Source organism: Podarcis muralis, chromosome W (genome assembly GCF_964188315.1).
Source record: "Podarcis muralis chromosome W, rPodMur119.hap1.1, whole genome shotgun sequence".
In the NCBI taxonomy this organism is placed as follows: domain Eukaryota; kingdom Metazoa; phylum Chordata; class Lepidosauria; order Squamata; family Lacertidae; genus Podarcis; species Podarcis muralis.
The window spans coordinates 15,339,914-15,354,820 of NC_135674.1; the positions used below are offsets into that span (position 1 = coordinate 15,339,914).

At 43.7% G+C, this 14,907-nt stretch overlaps 1 pseudogene; it reads left to right on the plus strand.

Annotated features, from left to right (window-relative positions):
- The window catches only part of LOC114588654 (cathepsin L2-like), a 78,321-nt pseudogene that overhangs the window by 3,987 nt on the left and 59,427 nt on the right, over window positions 1-14,907 (plus strand).

Here is a 14,907-nt window from a genome sequence, read left to right on the forward strand (position 1 = left end):
GTTAAAAACAATTCAATCTTTCCGTGTCTTATCTTTCATTTGCCTGTTCCCCGGACCTCCTCACACCTCCCTTTTTTGTATCCAATTCAATTAGTTGGTTCAGCAAATCCTTTCCCTCTTTGTTTTTATCCTAATCTTTAGTCTTAATATATTATAACTTTAAATTATCACCTGTTAACAATCAATTTTTGCACATCTTTTTAACATTACTGCTGAAAACCACTTAACTTCAATCCAACATCGTTCTAACATTCATTAATTTTGCAGTATTTCTGTAAATAGTCTTTAAATTTCTTCCAATCTTCTTCCACCGACTCTTCTCCCTGGTCTCGGATTCTGCCGGTCATTTCCGCCAATTCCATATAGTCCATCACCTTCATCTGCCATTCTTCCAGGGTGGGTAGATCTTGTGTCTTCCCCTGCAGTGTTCAACTAAGGCAGGCATTTTGGAAACTGCCTCGAAGTTTAAATGACCAATTTTCCTGTGATAATCATGAATACATCCTGCATGCAAAACCTTGTTAGTATCTGCAATACAACAAGTTTCATCCTGCACAACATCAACAGAATCATCATAATGCAATACAAACAAATGATCAACATAATCAGCATGCAATACAAAGTCATCTTTCTTGGTGATGGTGCACTTCCTCTTCTTGAAGGAAACGTCTGTGTCCTGTTCAGTCAGCTTCGAGACACTCAGTAGGTTATGTGCAGCATCTGGAACAAAAAGAACGTTGCATATCTGTAGAGTTTGGTGATTATAGGGTTAACTTATAGAGTTTGGTGCTTCGTGTCTGAGGGAGGGTTTTTTCTATAAGAAGTCAGCCAGGATGTCACGTCCCAGTTTCTTTGTTCTGTGATTCTAGTTTCGTTTTCAGTCAGAGCTGAGTCGGAGAAGAAAGATGTGTGAAAGCTCGGACGGAACAATTTACTGCTTGTAAATAATAAAGCTTCTAGATTAGAAGATTCTGTCTCTGGACTGTTTCACTCCCTATTCTCCCACGACAGCAACGCCGCTGCATCTCTGCTACTACTTCTGCCTCAGCTGAAGTGTTTTCCCAGAAGATTGCACTGAGAGGGAAAGCAGTGTTTTTTGGTGCAGGGAAGCGTACTGGACAGGCAGAAGTCCAAAAGGTTATGGAAAGTTGACGTTTTGGTTGCTAAGCGATGAGAAGGGAGTGCAGAGAGACGTCTGCCAGCTGGATCTCCTGCCGGGAAGCAAAGACAGTTTCTGAGGTTGCTGGTGAAGAGAGGGGAGCAGAGCCTTCTTCGGAAACCCAGTTGGCAGACTGAGTAAGTACTCAAGTCACAGAAGGGAGGGAAGATATGGCTCAGCCCCAGATGTGTCATGTTCCCTTTGAGAGCCTAAGTGGGACTAATTGGAGTGAGTGGTCTGTTCGCATGAAGTTCTTCTTGCTGGGGGAACAGCTGTGGCAGTTTGCGCACCCCCCAATGCCTGAAGCTGGTGGGAAGGCTGAGGCAAAGATGGCTGCAGCTCAAGAGGAGGAGCAGTGTGTGCTGGGCATTTTCAAAGCAAGTGTTTAAGGCTTGTCTTTTGCCACTTGTGGAGCGTGTCAAAGAGCCAAGAGCTGCTTGGGAATCCCTCCGAAAGGCATGTGAGGCCAGAGTGGAAGGCAAGGGCCAAGAGAGGGCTGAAGTGACACCAGAGGGGGCAAACTCGTGCCCTGAGAGTCCAGTGAGTTCAGTGAGCCTAGTGGGGGCTGGAAAGAGCCCACAGAGGGCAGTGAGCCTGGAGAGCCCATTGAGCCCTGTGAGGGCAGAAGGGACTGTGTCTGTGCTTGTTCCTGATGGAAGCTGTGGCAATACTTCAATGCATCTGTGTGATGTACTGGGAGAGAGGCTGAGAGTTGTGAGGAAAGCAGTGGCAGGCTGTTTCTCTGGAAGCCCTGCACTCAGCAGAGAGGGTGCAGGCAGAAGTTCTGCTCCCAGCAGTGGGGGGGGGGGGGCAGTCAGCAGTGAAAGCTCTGGAAAGCCTTTGTCTCCAAAAGTCTCTGAGAGTTGTTTTTGCAAAGAGTTGAAGGCAGACCGTAGGAAGCCTTGTTCTGCAAAAAGCTCCAAGGTCACACAGCTGCAGAAAGAGCTGATAAGAGACGGTTCTCAGCAGCAGAGACATGGGAAAGTTTCAAAAGGCACAGGAGGTGCAGAGAACAAAGACAAGTCATCGTTCTTTCATCTTGCTGCAGCTACGGTAGCTGTGAAGGACATTGGCAGAGCCCCCAGTCGGGGGGAGAGTGTTGCTGTGGCAACCGTGCAGGTCACCTGCAAAGGCCCCAGCCAGGGGGACAATTGAGGGGAGAGCATTGCTATGGCAATTCTTGAGGAAGTTCAGCGATAAGACACTCTCTCCATTGTGATTGACAGTGGAGTGACGCATTGCCTCGTTCCCTTTTCTGGCCTTCTTCGAAACTGCAAGGAAGTAAAAACTGGTCGCTATGTCTCCCTAGCAGATGGGAGTAAACGGCCGCTCACACAGACTGGAATGCTTTATTGTTCTTTTCTTGATCATGAAGTTCAGGCCTATGTTGTTCCTGAGATAGCAAATTGCCTGTTAAGTGTATCTGCTTTAGTAGCAGATGGCTTCTGTATATCTTTTGCAAATAACGTGTGTTCTTTTTCCAGGGATGGCAAGGAGCTGTATACTGTGGAATGCAGGGACAGATTGTTTACTGTACAGATGCCAGTTGTTACTGATGATGCCACTGAGGAAGCAAGGGTGCAATGTGTGAATGTAGCGCCACATAGTGGTTGTGCTCATCTCTGGCACAGAAGATTTGGGCATCTGGGTTGGAGTTATGTTAAAAAAGCCCCTGAATTAACAGAAGGGTGTAAATTTAAGGCTTCTGATAAATTCCTGGATTGTAGAGCCTGCAAACAATCGAAGGTTGTCACATGCTCTTATCCCAAGTCAGAAAGGAAGACCACTAGTCCTTTTGAATTGGTTCATGCAGATTTGTGTGGTCCAATGTCTGTAGAGTCCCTGGGGGGGTTCAAAGTTTGTTCTTCTTCTGGTCGATGACTTCTCGAGATCGGCTTGGGTTTTTTCTTTAAAAAACAAGGGAGAGGCTGCTGGGTTGATCAAAGATTGGATCACAGCAGTAGAGGTAACTTTCTCCACCAAGGTGAAAAGTTTTCAAAGTGACAGGGGGGTGGAGTTCACTGGGTCTGCATTGCAGAATTTCTTCCGACAGAAGGGAATCAGCCATAGGTTGACCGCGCCCCATAGTCCACACAGAATGGGATTGCGAAAAGGAAAAATAGGACTTTGCAGGAAGCAGTGTCCACCATTATTTTTGATGCAGGGCTACCGCAGCGTTTTTGGGCTGAAGCCTGGCGTTTTTCTGTTTTTATACAGAACAGAGTGTACAATTCAAGTGTAGGGAACACACCCTATTTCCTGCTGCACGGTAGGAAGCCCAAGGTGCATTACCTCCGTGTGTTTGGTTGTGAGGCCTGGGTCCTCATTCCAAAGGCTCTGCACAGGAAGGGTGAGCCTGTTGGTTTCTATTTCCTCACTGAGCAGCAAATGCTTGTCACAAGACAAATGTTTACATTCCACAGTCAGAGTTACTGTTGGGTTCCCACGGGAATGGGAGACTGGATATGACGTACACTGGTTTCCTGTTTTTCAGTGCTTCTCTCGGCTTTCTTTGTGTCGAGAGGGAGTTGCTTCTCTGCTCTCACAGAGGCAGGATGCACGTTTGTATTCTCTCAGCATAGAGTGTAAATAAACTTTAGCAATGTAGCACATTTACCTGCTTATCCTTTTGCTGCTGGACTACTCTGCTTGGGCTCAAGATAAGACGAGCCTGTACCAGTTCCAGATGGGCCGGAGCTGGTCAAACTGACAGAGCCAAGGTCTAAGAAAATGATATTTGTGGGGTATGAGCTGTCGGTTTGCAAGCCCCCTCCACAGAGGCTGGCCCCTCTCACAGTTCTCGGAGCTTGCTTACCGGTAACCTCCTCTGGCTGATATCCAGACAGACCAGGGAGATTTTGATAGGCGACATTTTCCCAAGCGTGGGTAAAATGCACACCCCTCCTCCTGCTTCCGCAGGGGAAAGAAAAGTAGTCAGAAATCTATTTACATGATGTTTATTTCTGACACTACAGCACTACAGAAAAACATGTACTTTCAGTTCAGTTCTTCCAGCACGTCTGACAAACTTCCTGTACACAAGCAAATGGAAGATTTCAAATTACACTCTTCACAGAGACTTTTCCAGCCTGTGAACTTCCTGGGAAATTCTTCTTTCCCACAGATAGGCGCATCATGTGATGTCAACAGTCTGGCTGTTTGCAGCTGCGATGTTTCCATATACTGACATGAGCCTGGCTCAAAGGCTTGGAGGTTTGCATACCTGAGTGGGAACCAGTCCAGACTGGTAATCAGCAACAGTGCTGATGTGATGTCCTGGGAGTCTGATTCAGAAGCTGAACCTGAGGAGTCCCAGCCTGCACAGGAGTCCCTGCCTCCAGGGCCGGCTGAGCCGGGGCAGGGGCTTGAATCTGAAGGGCCTGCACCTGTGCCGGATCCTCAGGAGCAGACACCAGATGTATCCACTCTGGCTCAGGAGGTGATTGAGGGCCCATTGCCTGCAGGTGCGCCTCTCCCAGCCCTGTCAGTAAAGCTGCTCCTGGGTCCAATAACCCTCCAGCCTCTCCTGAGCTGCAGAGGTTCAGGGCAGAGAGGCGGAGGGAACTAAGTTCTCTGAGGAGTGCTCACCTTAAGGCCAGGAGAGGCGGGTCACCTGTGGGCCGGGACCGCCCCTGGCCTCAGAGGAAATAAAGGCCAATCAGCCCAGTCCCAGGTTGCAGGAGCAACGTCGTTGGAAACCTGTTTCTGCCAGCACCCAGACCTGTTCTTCCAGAGTTCCCGACCACGCCCGGCTTCACGCTTTGGACCCCGCTTCACCCTTGGTGGACATTCTCCAGATACTTGACCCAGGACCGAACTCTGACCACGCCACACGGTAACCTCCCCCCGGGACCAGCACAGCTGAGTTCTGTGAACAGGCTGGATGGTCACGTCTGCATGCCAATCCAGACGTGCTTTCACAGCAGTTCTTTGACTCAGATGGTGAGGAGGAGGAAGAGGAACTTGTTGTTGAGGACCAAAGTCCAGAGCAGCAGAATCCACCACAGGGACGGAGTCCACAACAGGGGCAGTTCAGGATCCCTCAGAGGGGGAGTCCCAAGACACCTCCTCAAACCACTGTCAAGTCTGAGCCAAAGAGTGAGCCTTCCTCACCTGCTGGACCGGCTGTCAGGTTCAAAAGGCGCAGCAGGTCAGAGGGGGAAGTCTCTGACACTGAGGATAGTCTTGCTAGCCCTAGTGGGTCAGAGGAGGCACCAGGGTTCATGCTGAGGAGGTCAGCAAGGCCAACCAAGGGCAAGCCACCTGATAGGTTCGAGGTCACAAGTGTGTGGGTAGGTGTGGCTAGATGTGAACTTGAATCCTTCGAGGATGTTCAAAAGTTGCCTCAGGAAGAAGCCAGCAAATGGCATGAGGCAATGCAGAAAGAGATGAGATCAATGGAGTTGCTTGGTGTATTCTCGCTTACAAAATTGCCGGCTGGCAAGCAAGCTGTGAGTTGCAGATGGGTTTATCGCCTTAAACCCACAGAAGCTGGAGAACCACAATACAAAGTGAGACTTGTTGCCAGAGGTTTCACACAGAGAAAAGGGATTCATTTCACGGAAGTGTATTCACCTACTTCTCGGAGTGAAACTCTGCGCGTGCTCTTAGCTGTTGCAGCACAGAGAGGCTGGGAGGTAAACCACTTTGATGTGGATGTTGCCTACCTGAACTCAGATCTTCAGGAGTTGTACATGCTCCCTCCTCCAGGTTTTGAGATCAATGGGCAAGGCATTGTGTGGCGGTTACACAAACCCATCTATGGGTTGTGTCAATCTGCCAGAAATTGCAATATGTGTCTAAATGAAGCCTTGGAAGAGCTAGGTTTCAGGAGAAGTGTTGCTGATAGTTGTCTTTACCTGAAGGGGTCAGGTGCAACACAGGAGGCTGTGCAGGTCTTTGTTGACGATCTTTTGTATCTAGGACAGACAGGTGCACAGGTAGAGAAGTTTGCTAAGGAGCTTGGCAAAAGGTTCAAGCTCAAGCAGCTTGGAGCTGTTCGGACTTATCTCGGTGTGGATGTTTTTAGAACACAAGATGGAAGTTTTTTGCTCAGCCAGAGAGGTAAAATTGAGCAACTGCTTCAAAAGTTCAGGTTGAGTGATTGTGCAGGTGTCAGGACCCCTATGGAGGCTGGTTACATGAAAGACAGCCAGCAAGTAGAACGCTCTGCATTCAAAAACGCTGAAATCTTTCAATCAGCTCTAGGAAGTTTGCTTTATTTGTCCCAGTGGAGCAGACCAGATATAGCCTTTGCTATTAATCTGCTCAGCAGAGAAGCTTCAAGTCCTAGTGTGCAAGCCTGGAATGGCATCAAGAGGGTGCTACAGTATCTCCAGGATACCAAAGATTTTTTGCCTTAAGTTGTCAGCTCAGGATGAGGTAAAGCTGACCTGTTGGGTAGATTCGGATTGGGCTTACTTGGATGATCGCAAGTCCATGTCCGGCCTAGTGATGAAGTTTGGGAACTCAGTAGTTGGGTGGAGGTCCAGAAAGCAAAGCCTTATAGTGCTTTCATCCACTGAGGCTGAGTTCAGTGCTCTTTCTGAAGCGTGCAGAGAGCTAGAGTTCTATGCTTGTTTGGTACAAGAGCTCTGTGGAGTGAATAGTTTGCCCGTCACGGTTTTCGAAGACAACCAACCGTGCCTAAAATTGGCCAAGACGGGGCAATTCAAGGCCAGGACCAAACACCTAGACATTCGCTTTCAGAACGTGTGTCAGAGTGTTCACGAGGGATTGGTTGTGCTGAAGTACTGTCCCTCAGCTAAGAACCTTGCTGATGGTTTCACGAAACCACTGACCTTCCAGAGGCATGGAGAGTTCTGCAAAGGTCTGGGTTTGGGTTAACATTGGGTATGTGTTTCCCCTCAGACGCAAAGCAAGAGGGGGTGTAGAGTTTGGTGATTATAGGGTTAGCTTATAGAGTTTGGTGCTTCGTGTCTGAGGGAGGGTTTTTTTTACTGGACAGGCAGAAGTCCAAAAGTATCGATACATCCAAGCTGTGAAGAACAACCGTTCCGTAGCCTTGACTGGAGATCGTGTGGTCATCCGCTTAGTGAATTGCACCTTCCTGCGGAGTAAGGACGTGTCTGGTCGCTCCCGAGTCGACGATGAAGAAAGATCTAGACGTCTTCTGGACCTTTGGAGTGAAGCGTGAGACCATTGCCTTGTGTTGCATTGTCCTAGACTTCAGACCTTTGCCTTTGCCTTTTCCACGCGTTGAGCTTTTGCTGCGCTGCTCTGTTGCCTTGGCCTTGGGATGTTTGCGCTCCCTTTTCACGTGGCCTAGACGTCCACACAAGTAGCATTTCACTGCCTTCAAAGCTTTGGCGCCATCTAGTGGTTCCACTGCATTCTGGGATGACGTCTCTGAGGACTCCCCTTTAGTGATGCAGCTAGCACTACGCCGATCCGCTTCATTTAACACCACAGCAGTAACATGCGCTACCGTTAGCTAAGCAGTAGGCAAAACAGCAAGCTGGCTGGCAATCGCTTCCCAACTTGAACCCAAAGAATGTAGAATCATGAAGGAATACACAGCCTCTGGAAAGGTGATTCCACACTGTTGCAACTCATGCCTGAGATTCTGCATTTCCATGAGGTGAGCACGGACACCTGCTCCTTCAGCAAGTGCCATATCATGCAACTTGGCATAAAAGAACAAAGAAGCTCCTGCCTCCGTTCTTAAATGTGAATCTTTTTTTCCCCCAATAGTTTTTATTAAAATTTTTCATAAATTCTCCCATCATCATTTTTCCACAACACATATTTTGATTTGTTGAACTTCCCTCAACTCCTCTGAAATCTTCCATAATTATTCCCTTATCTACACATTTCTTAATTTTAATATCACCTTTGAGTAATATTTGAATCCTCATTTATCTTTTTGCGATATTCGTTGTTTTTCACAAAGCCTCTTTAAAGCATACTAGCGTTGTATTCTCCTCACATACACTTTTCAAATACTCTCTAAATTTTCCCCAGTCCTCCAAAAACTTATAGTCTTTCTGAAATCTAATTTTTCCAGTCAGTTTATCCAGTTCCGCATACTCTGTTAATTTTGATCTCCATTCTTCCAAAGTCGGCACTTGTTCTTGTTTCCAACGTTGGGCTATCAGCATTCTCGCTGCAGTTGTGGCATATTGGAAGAGCTTGAGATCCCTCTTGTTTATTTCCTTTCTGGTTATCCCTAATAGGAAGGTCTCTGGTTTCTTTCCAAACTGTACCTTAACATTTTCTTTAACTCATTATACATTTTCTCCCAGAAACCCTTCACTATCTTACATTCCCACCACATATGCATGAACGAACCCTCTTTCTCTCTACATCTCCAGCACTTATTACAGGTTTTATACATCTTTGCCAGTTTGGCCAGTGTCATATACCATCTGTATACCATTTTCATGGCATTTTCTTTTAATGTAATGCATGCTGTATACCTCAGATTTTCATTCCATATTTTGTAGCACTCTTCCAGCTCTATGTTGTACCCTAGATCTCTAGCCCAATGAATCATTACTTCTTTCACTTCCTCATCCATCGTATGCCATTCTACTAGCATCTTATACATTTTAGATATATTTTTGCAGTCATTGTTAACAATTTCTGTTTGGAACTTCGAATCTCTTTCATTATACCCTTTTTCTTTCAATTCCTTTTTAAACATATTACATATCTGATGGTGGTGTAACCAATCGAATACATACTCTTTTACTTGTTCGTATGGCTTTACTTTCCAATTCTCCCCTTCTTTCATCACCAAATCTTCGTATGTAATCCAGTTACTTCTCATATTAATTTTCTTTACTCCCATAGCCTCTAATGGGGATAGCCAATGTGGTACCCCCCTTTCCAATATGTTTTTGTATCTGTCCCATACTTCAATTAGCGATTTCCTAAATATATGGTTTTCAAATGATTTATGACCTTTCTTCTTCTCTTGCCATAGATAAGCGTGCCACCCGAATCCAAGATCAAATCCCTCTAAATCCAATAATTTTGTATTTTTGAGTTTTATCCATTCTTTTACCCAGCAAAGACACGATGCCTCGTAATATATTTTCATATCTGGCAGGGCAAATCCTCCTCTCTCCTTTGTATCCATTAACAACTTATGTTTGATTCTCGGTTTTTTGCCCTGCCAGATATATCTCGAAATCGCTCTTTGCCATTCCTTAAAAATTCTTACTCCTCTTATTACTGGGATCATCTGGAATAAAAATAGCAACCGAGGTAGTACATTCATCTTGATCATTGATATCCTGCCCCAGAAGGATAGTTTTAACCTTCCCCATCCCTCCAAATCCTTCTTAATTCTATTCCACACCGGGACATAATTATTTTGGAGCAGATCAATGTTTTTTGATGTCAGCCACACTCCCAAATATTTAACCTTTTTAACAATCTCTATACTCAAATCCTGTTGCAACACCTCCATCATTTTTTGGTCCATATTTTTTGTTAAGATCTTAGTTTTTTTTCTTATTTAGTATAAAACCTGCCACCTCACCAAATTTTTCAATTTCTTTTAGCACTTCCATTGCATTGTTCAACGGGTCTTCCACCGTTATAACCACATCATCGGCAAAGGCTTTGATTTTGTATTCATTTTTACCTACCCTCACTCCCCTTATTCTTTCATTTTTCCTAATTGAATTCAAAAGGGTCTCTAAGACCATTATAAACAGCAGAGGTGAGAGGGGGCAGCCCTGTCTTGTACCTTTTGATATTTTAATTTCTTCTGTTATTACATTGTTTATTATCAACTTTGCTCTTTGTTCTGTATATATCGCCTTTATACCATTAAAGAAGTCGTTCCCCATCTCCATATATTCCATATTTTTCAACATAAAGTCCCATGATATATTGTCAAATGCCTTTTCGGCATCCACAAACATTAGCATTGCTCGCTTCTCATTCCTGGCTGACAGAAGTTCCAGAATGTTTATTGTTTTCCTCATATTATCCCTCATCTGTCTGCCAGGAAGGAAGCCAGCTTGATCCTCATGGATGATTCCTTGTAGGACCTTTTTCAGTCTCCTTGCCATTACTCCTGCAAAGATTTTATAGTCTATATTTAATAAAGATATTGGTCTATAGTTCTTCACTTGAGTTGGGTCCGCCTCCTCTTTTGGGATAAAGGTTATAAATGCTTCCTTCCAGGTCTCCGGCAACTCTTTCTCTTTTAATATGTTATTCATTACTTCTTTTAGTGGTAACGTCAGAATTTGTCTCAGCTCTTTGTAATACCTTACTGTGAAACCGTCTGGGCCCGGCGCTTTCCCATTCTTCAATTCAGTTATTACCACCTTAATATCCTCACTATCTATCGGAGTATTCAGCCTCTCCCTTGCTTCTATCGGAATCTTTTGCACCTCTTTCTCTTTCAAATACCTCTCTATTTTCCTCATATTATTCTTTTCCTTATTCCTATATAGTTGGCTATAAAAATCCAGAAATCCTTTTCTAATACCTTTTGGGCTAGTTATTTCTTCTTCTTTTACTTTAATTTTATATATTGTTCTTTGTTCCTTCCTTTTCTTGATCTGCCAGGCAAGCCATTTTCCTGATTTATTTGCGAATTCAAAGCTCTTTTGTTTCAGATTCTTGATGTTCCATTCTACCTCCTTATTAATTATCATTGCGAATTGAGTTTGCAAGGCCTTTATGATCTGTTTAATTTTTAAATTGTTTGGTTTCTTGATTAATTTTTGTTCATTTTCCATAATTTGTTTTAGAATCTCATTCTTACTTTTCTCTCTGTTCTTCTTTTTGATTGAGTTTTGTTGTATGCAAAACCCTCTCATTACCGCCTTGCCTGCATCCCACACTGTACTTATTTTCGTCCCCTTATTGCAATTATCCACAAAGTATTCATTCAGTTTCTTCTGAGCCTCTTGTACAAATTTTTGGTCATCAAATAGATAATCGTTCATTCTCCATCTAAGTGTTCTTTCTGCAAAACTTTTAATTTCTAATTTTATCGGATTATGATCTGAGATTACTCTTGGCTCAATTTCCACTTGGAGAGTTCATGGAATTAGTTCACCCGAGATCCAAATTTGGTCGATTCTTGATAACGACTTATTAGGTTCCGAATAGAATGTGAATTGTTTGCCCAGTGGGTTTTTTAGCCTCCAAATATCTATTAGGTTACAGTTTTTGACCAATTCAAAAAAGTTTTAGGTAGTTTCCCTTCTTTTATTCCACCCTCCCTTAGTCTATCCATTTCTAATGAGACCACCCCGTTCATATCCCCCATCAGAATTATCTTTTGATCAACATATTCCAACAGTCTTTCTTCTAAGTTTTTATAGAACTCGGTTTTATTTCCATTAGGTGCATAGATCCCAACGATTATTATTTTTTCACCTTGCCAATTTATCTGAACCCCCATAATTCTCCCTTCTGCGTCCTTAAAAATTTGTTGGGCTTCTATATTATTTTTAATATACAGAATCACTCCCCTTTTCTTTTCTTTATCTGAAGATATAAATTCATTCCCAAGTCTTTTATTTACCAAGATCTTCCTATGCCTTCTTGCCACGTGTGTTTCCTGCAAGCATATTATATCTAACTTTTTTTTCTTTAAAAATTGTTCCACATTATTCCGGTTTTTTTATCGTTCAGTCCATTAATATTCCAATTCCATAATTTTAGTGCCATCTTGTTTCTTATTAGTGAAAATGATTTTCATCTGATTGTTTAAATTATAGTCTTTCCTCTACTTCCTCTATCTCCTCCTCCTCTTCTTCTTCTTCTTCCTCTTCCTCAAGTTTACCTCCAGCTATTCTCCTCTCCCCCCCCACCTTCTGTCCTTTTACTTCCACTCCTCCTACAGCACCTTTGGCTTCTTCCTCTTCCTCTATCAGTAGTTCTTTATATTTCCTTTGAAATTTACCTATTTCTTCCGGACTAGTCAATCTGTGCCTTTTATTTTTGTAAGTAAAAGAAATCCCTTCCGGGAACTCCCATTTAAATTCTATATTGTTCTTTTTAAGAATTTGTACCTGTATTTTATAAGGGTCTCTCCGTTTTAACAGTCTAATTGGGATATCTTTGAAGATGATTATGTAACTACCGTCAATAAATAGTCTTTTTTCTCTGTTTTTTTGAAGTACCAAATTTCTCATATCTCTATCCTTAAATGTTATAAGGCAGTCTCCTGGATATTTCTTTGGCTTAGTTGTCTTCACTTTCATTCTAAAAACATTGTGAACCGTACTTGCCACTTCCTCTATTTGCAGCTCCAACCACTGTGCTAATTCTTTTACAACTTTTTGCCTAATATTCTCACCCTGACTCTCTACTATCCCCCTTAACCTCAAATTAGCTTCCCGTTGCCGAAGCTCGTTCATAGAGATGGCATCCCATAGTTCTTCTTGAGCCTTATTAGTTTCCAATAATCCTGTCCTAATTTTATCCTCTTCACGCTTCAAGTCCTTCATCTCCAATTTCGTCCTTTTCATTCCTTCCTCTAATGCATGGGTTCTTTTGGATACTTCCTTAATTTGTCCTTTAAGTTCATTTACTGTTTCATCTATTTTCTTATCCATTTTCCCGATCTTTAAGTCCACCTGTTCTATTTTTGTTTCTAAATTCTTTTCGCTTTGTCTAATTTCTGCAAACATCTTTAAAATTTCAGATCTGAAGTCTGATTCTTGCTTCGACCCTTTTCTCTCTACCGGAGTCCCCCCATTCCCACCTTTCTTTGGCACATGAGACATTTTGTACCGAAATATCTTATTTCCCCAACTTACTAACTCAATAATGTGTTGGTGGGCCTATTCCAATATTCTATCTTCTAGTCACCAATCCTCAATCATACCATAAGAAATCCAATAATTATATCATTCCTCATTAAACTCAAATAGTGTTTTAGTGACTTCGTCTTATTACTACTGATTAATTAGTCCACCAACTCAATTAGTCCAACAGTGGAAGAGAAGAACCAAAAAGATGCAAAGGAGAAAGTAATTTCAATTATAGTTCTTCCGGAAACCCTTATGTAGTTTAAATTGTAATCCTTCTAAGGGCCAAAGACCCTCGACCTTTTAGTCCGTTAGGTAATCAATTAGTCAATTAGTTAGTTACGGTATGCTATTTAACCCAATAGTCAATTCTTAATTCTTCGTGCCCCAATTGGGCTATTCCTCATGAAGTCACCTAAACAGAAAAAAGAAGAAGAAAAGTATTCTCTTAATCTTCTTGCCCTCAATCGGGCTAAATCCTCAAGATGTCCGGAGTTTTCTGACCCACCAGAAGGTATTGAACAGCAGAATGGCAAAGGGGAAAGCAGGTTGTAATTTCTCCCCCGTCCACCAGGGGTCCGCCGCCCAACACGTAAACTTGAGGAGAACAAACTTAATAGAAAATTATTAAGTTTGAGAAGGTTGTTTCGGCAGTTTTTTTACAATCCCTTTCCAAAATAAAGGAGAACAAAGAGGGATAAAACGAGTACTTTCTCCCTCCTTCCTCTTCCTCTTCCAGAGCACATCAACTGCGGCTAAGTGATAGAATCCAAACAGTAATGGAGACTGGGCGGTGACTTAGTAGAATCTCCGTTGTGCCGACTCTCCAAAATAAATGCTGAAGTAAAACTAGTTTTCTTTCCTTCCTGCCATCATATAGAGGATTAGGGATATAAAAAACAACAACACAATATTTCTATTTTGCTCTCCCTTTGCCAGTTAGTCTATCTCTTCAGTTACAAACATAAGAGTTAAGGAGAGGGAGAGAATCATTCACCGCCAGCGTCCTTCAGCCTTTACTCCGCCTTGTTTAACTCTTTGCGTCCGTGAGTGATTCCCGATGTAAAGTTGAGCTCTTATTTAACTTCCTTCTATTCGAGTCTTTCCTTGGATATTTCTCAAGTTACTCCAGTTCTTATTTAGGCTCGAATCTGTTTTTTTGAGAATCCAGCGCTTCTCTTGCAGGCTCGGGGCTTCACTTTCCTGGAGGCAGCTATGGCTTCCCTGAGCCCGCTTCTCCCCCCCGCCGTACTCTTCGCTCCAGAAAACCAGAGTTACCTGACGGCCAGAGGGACCACGTTTGACTGTGCGGGATCCAATGTATCTGGACGCCCTCCAGATACTTTTCAGGGGGCCACTGCGCCCTGTGGCACCCCTATTTCCTCCGGGAAGTTTGGGATTCTCCACAGCGAAGAAATCCCCGCCTGCGTTGGAGTCGCGCTGAACCGGAAGTTCTACCTAAATGTGAATCTTTAAGACTGTCCCACATCTGTTTGGCCGAGTCCTTGTCTCGCAAAAGACATAGCTCTTCAGGGGACACAATAAGCGTCAGAGTTCCCCTTGCTTTGGAATCCTTAGCCTTCCACTCATCGGTCATTGGAGCTGGGGGGGCTTCCCGGGGCTCGAGCACATACCTCTCAACCATCTTCTTGACACGCAGAGAAGATAAGCTGCATTCCGTTCTTCTGCCATCCGTCTTCTGGGCCCTAACCAAAAAATGTCGGGAGCTCCGTTCGACCGAGCCTTTGAAACCGCCTCCGACAAACAATTGATGGCCTCGAGCCTTTGATAAGGCTCCAAGCACATTCTTCAATCAGCAGAGTTCCCGGCAGGGAAAGATGAGATCGTATGAGCTACATTTTTAAAGAGTTTTATTTCTAAACTACGCAGAACAGAAAATACATCCTCTCTCTATGAAAGCAAAGAGCAACTGAACAAAGGAACAAAGAAACAAAGGAAACAGGAAACCACTAACGTCACATCCCGTCTCCCTTCCCG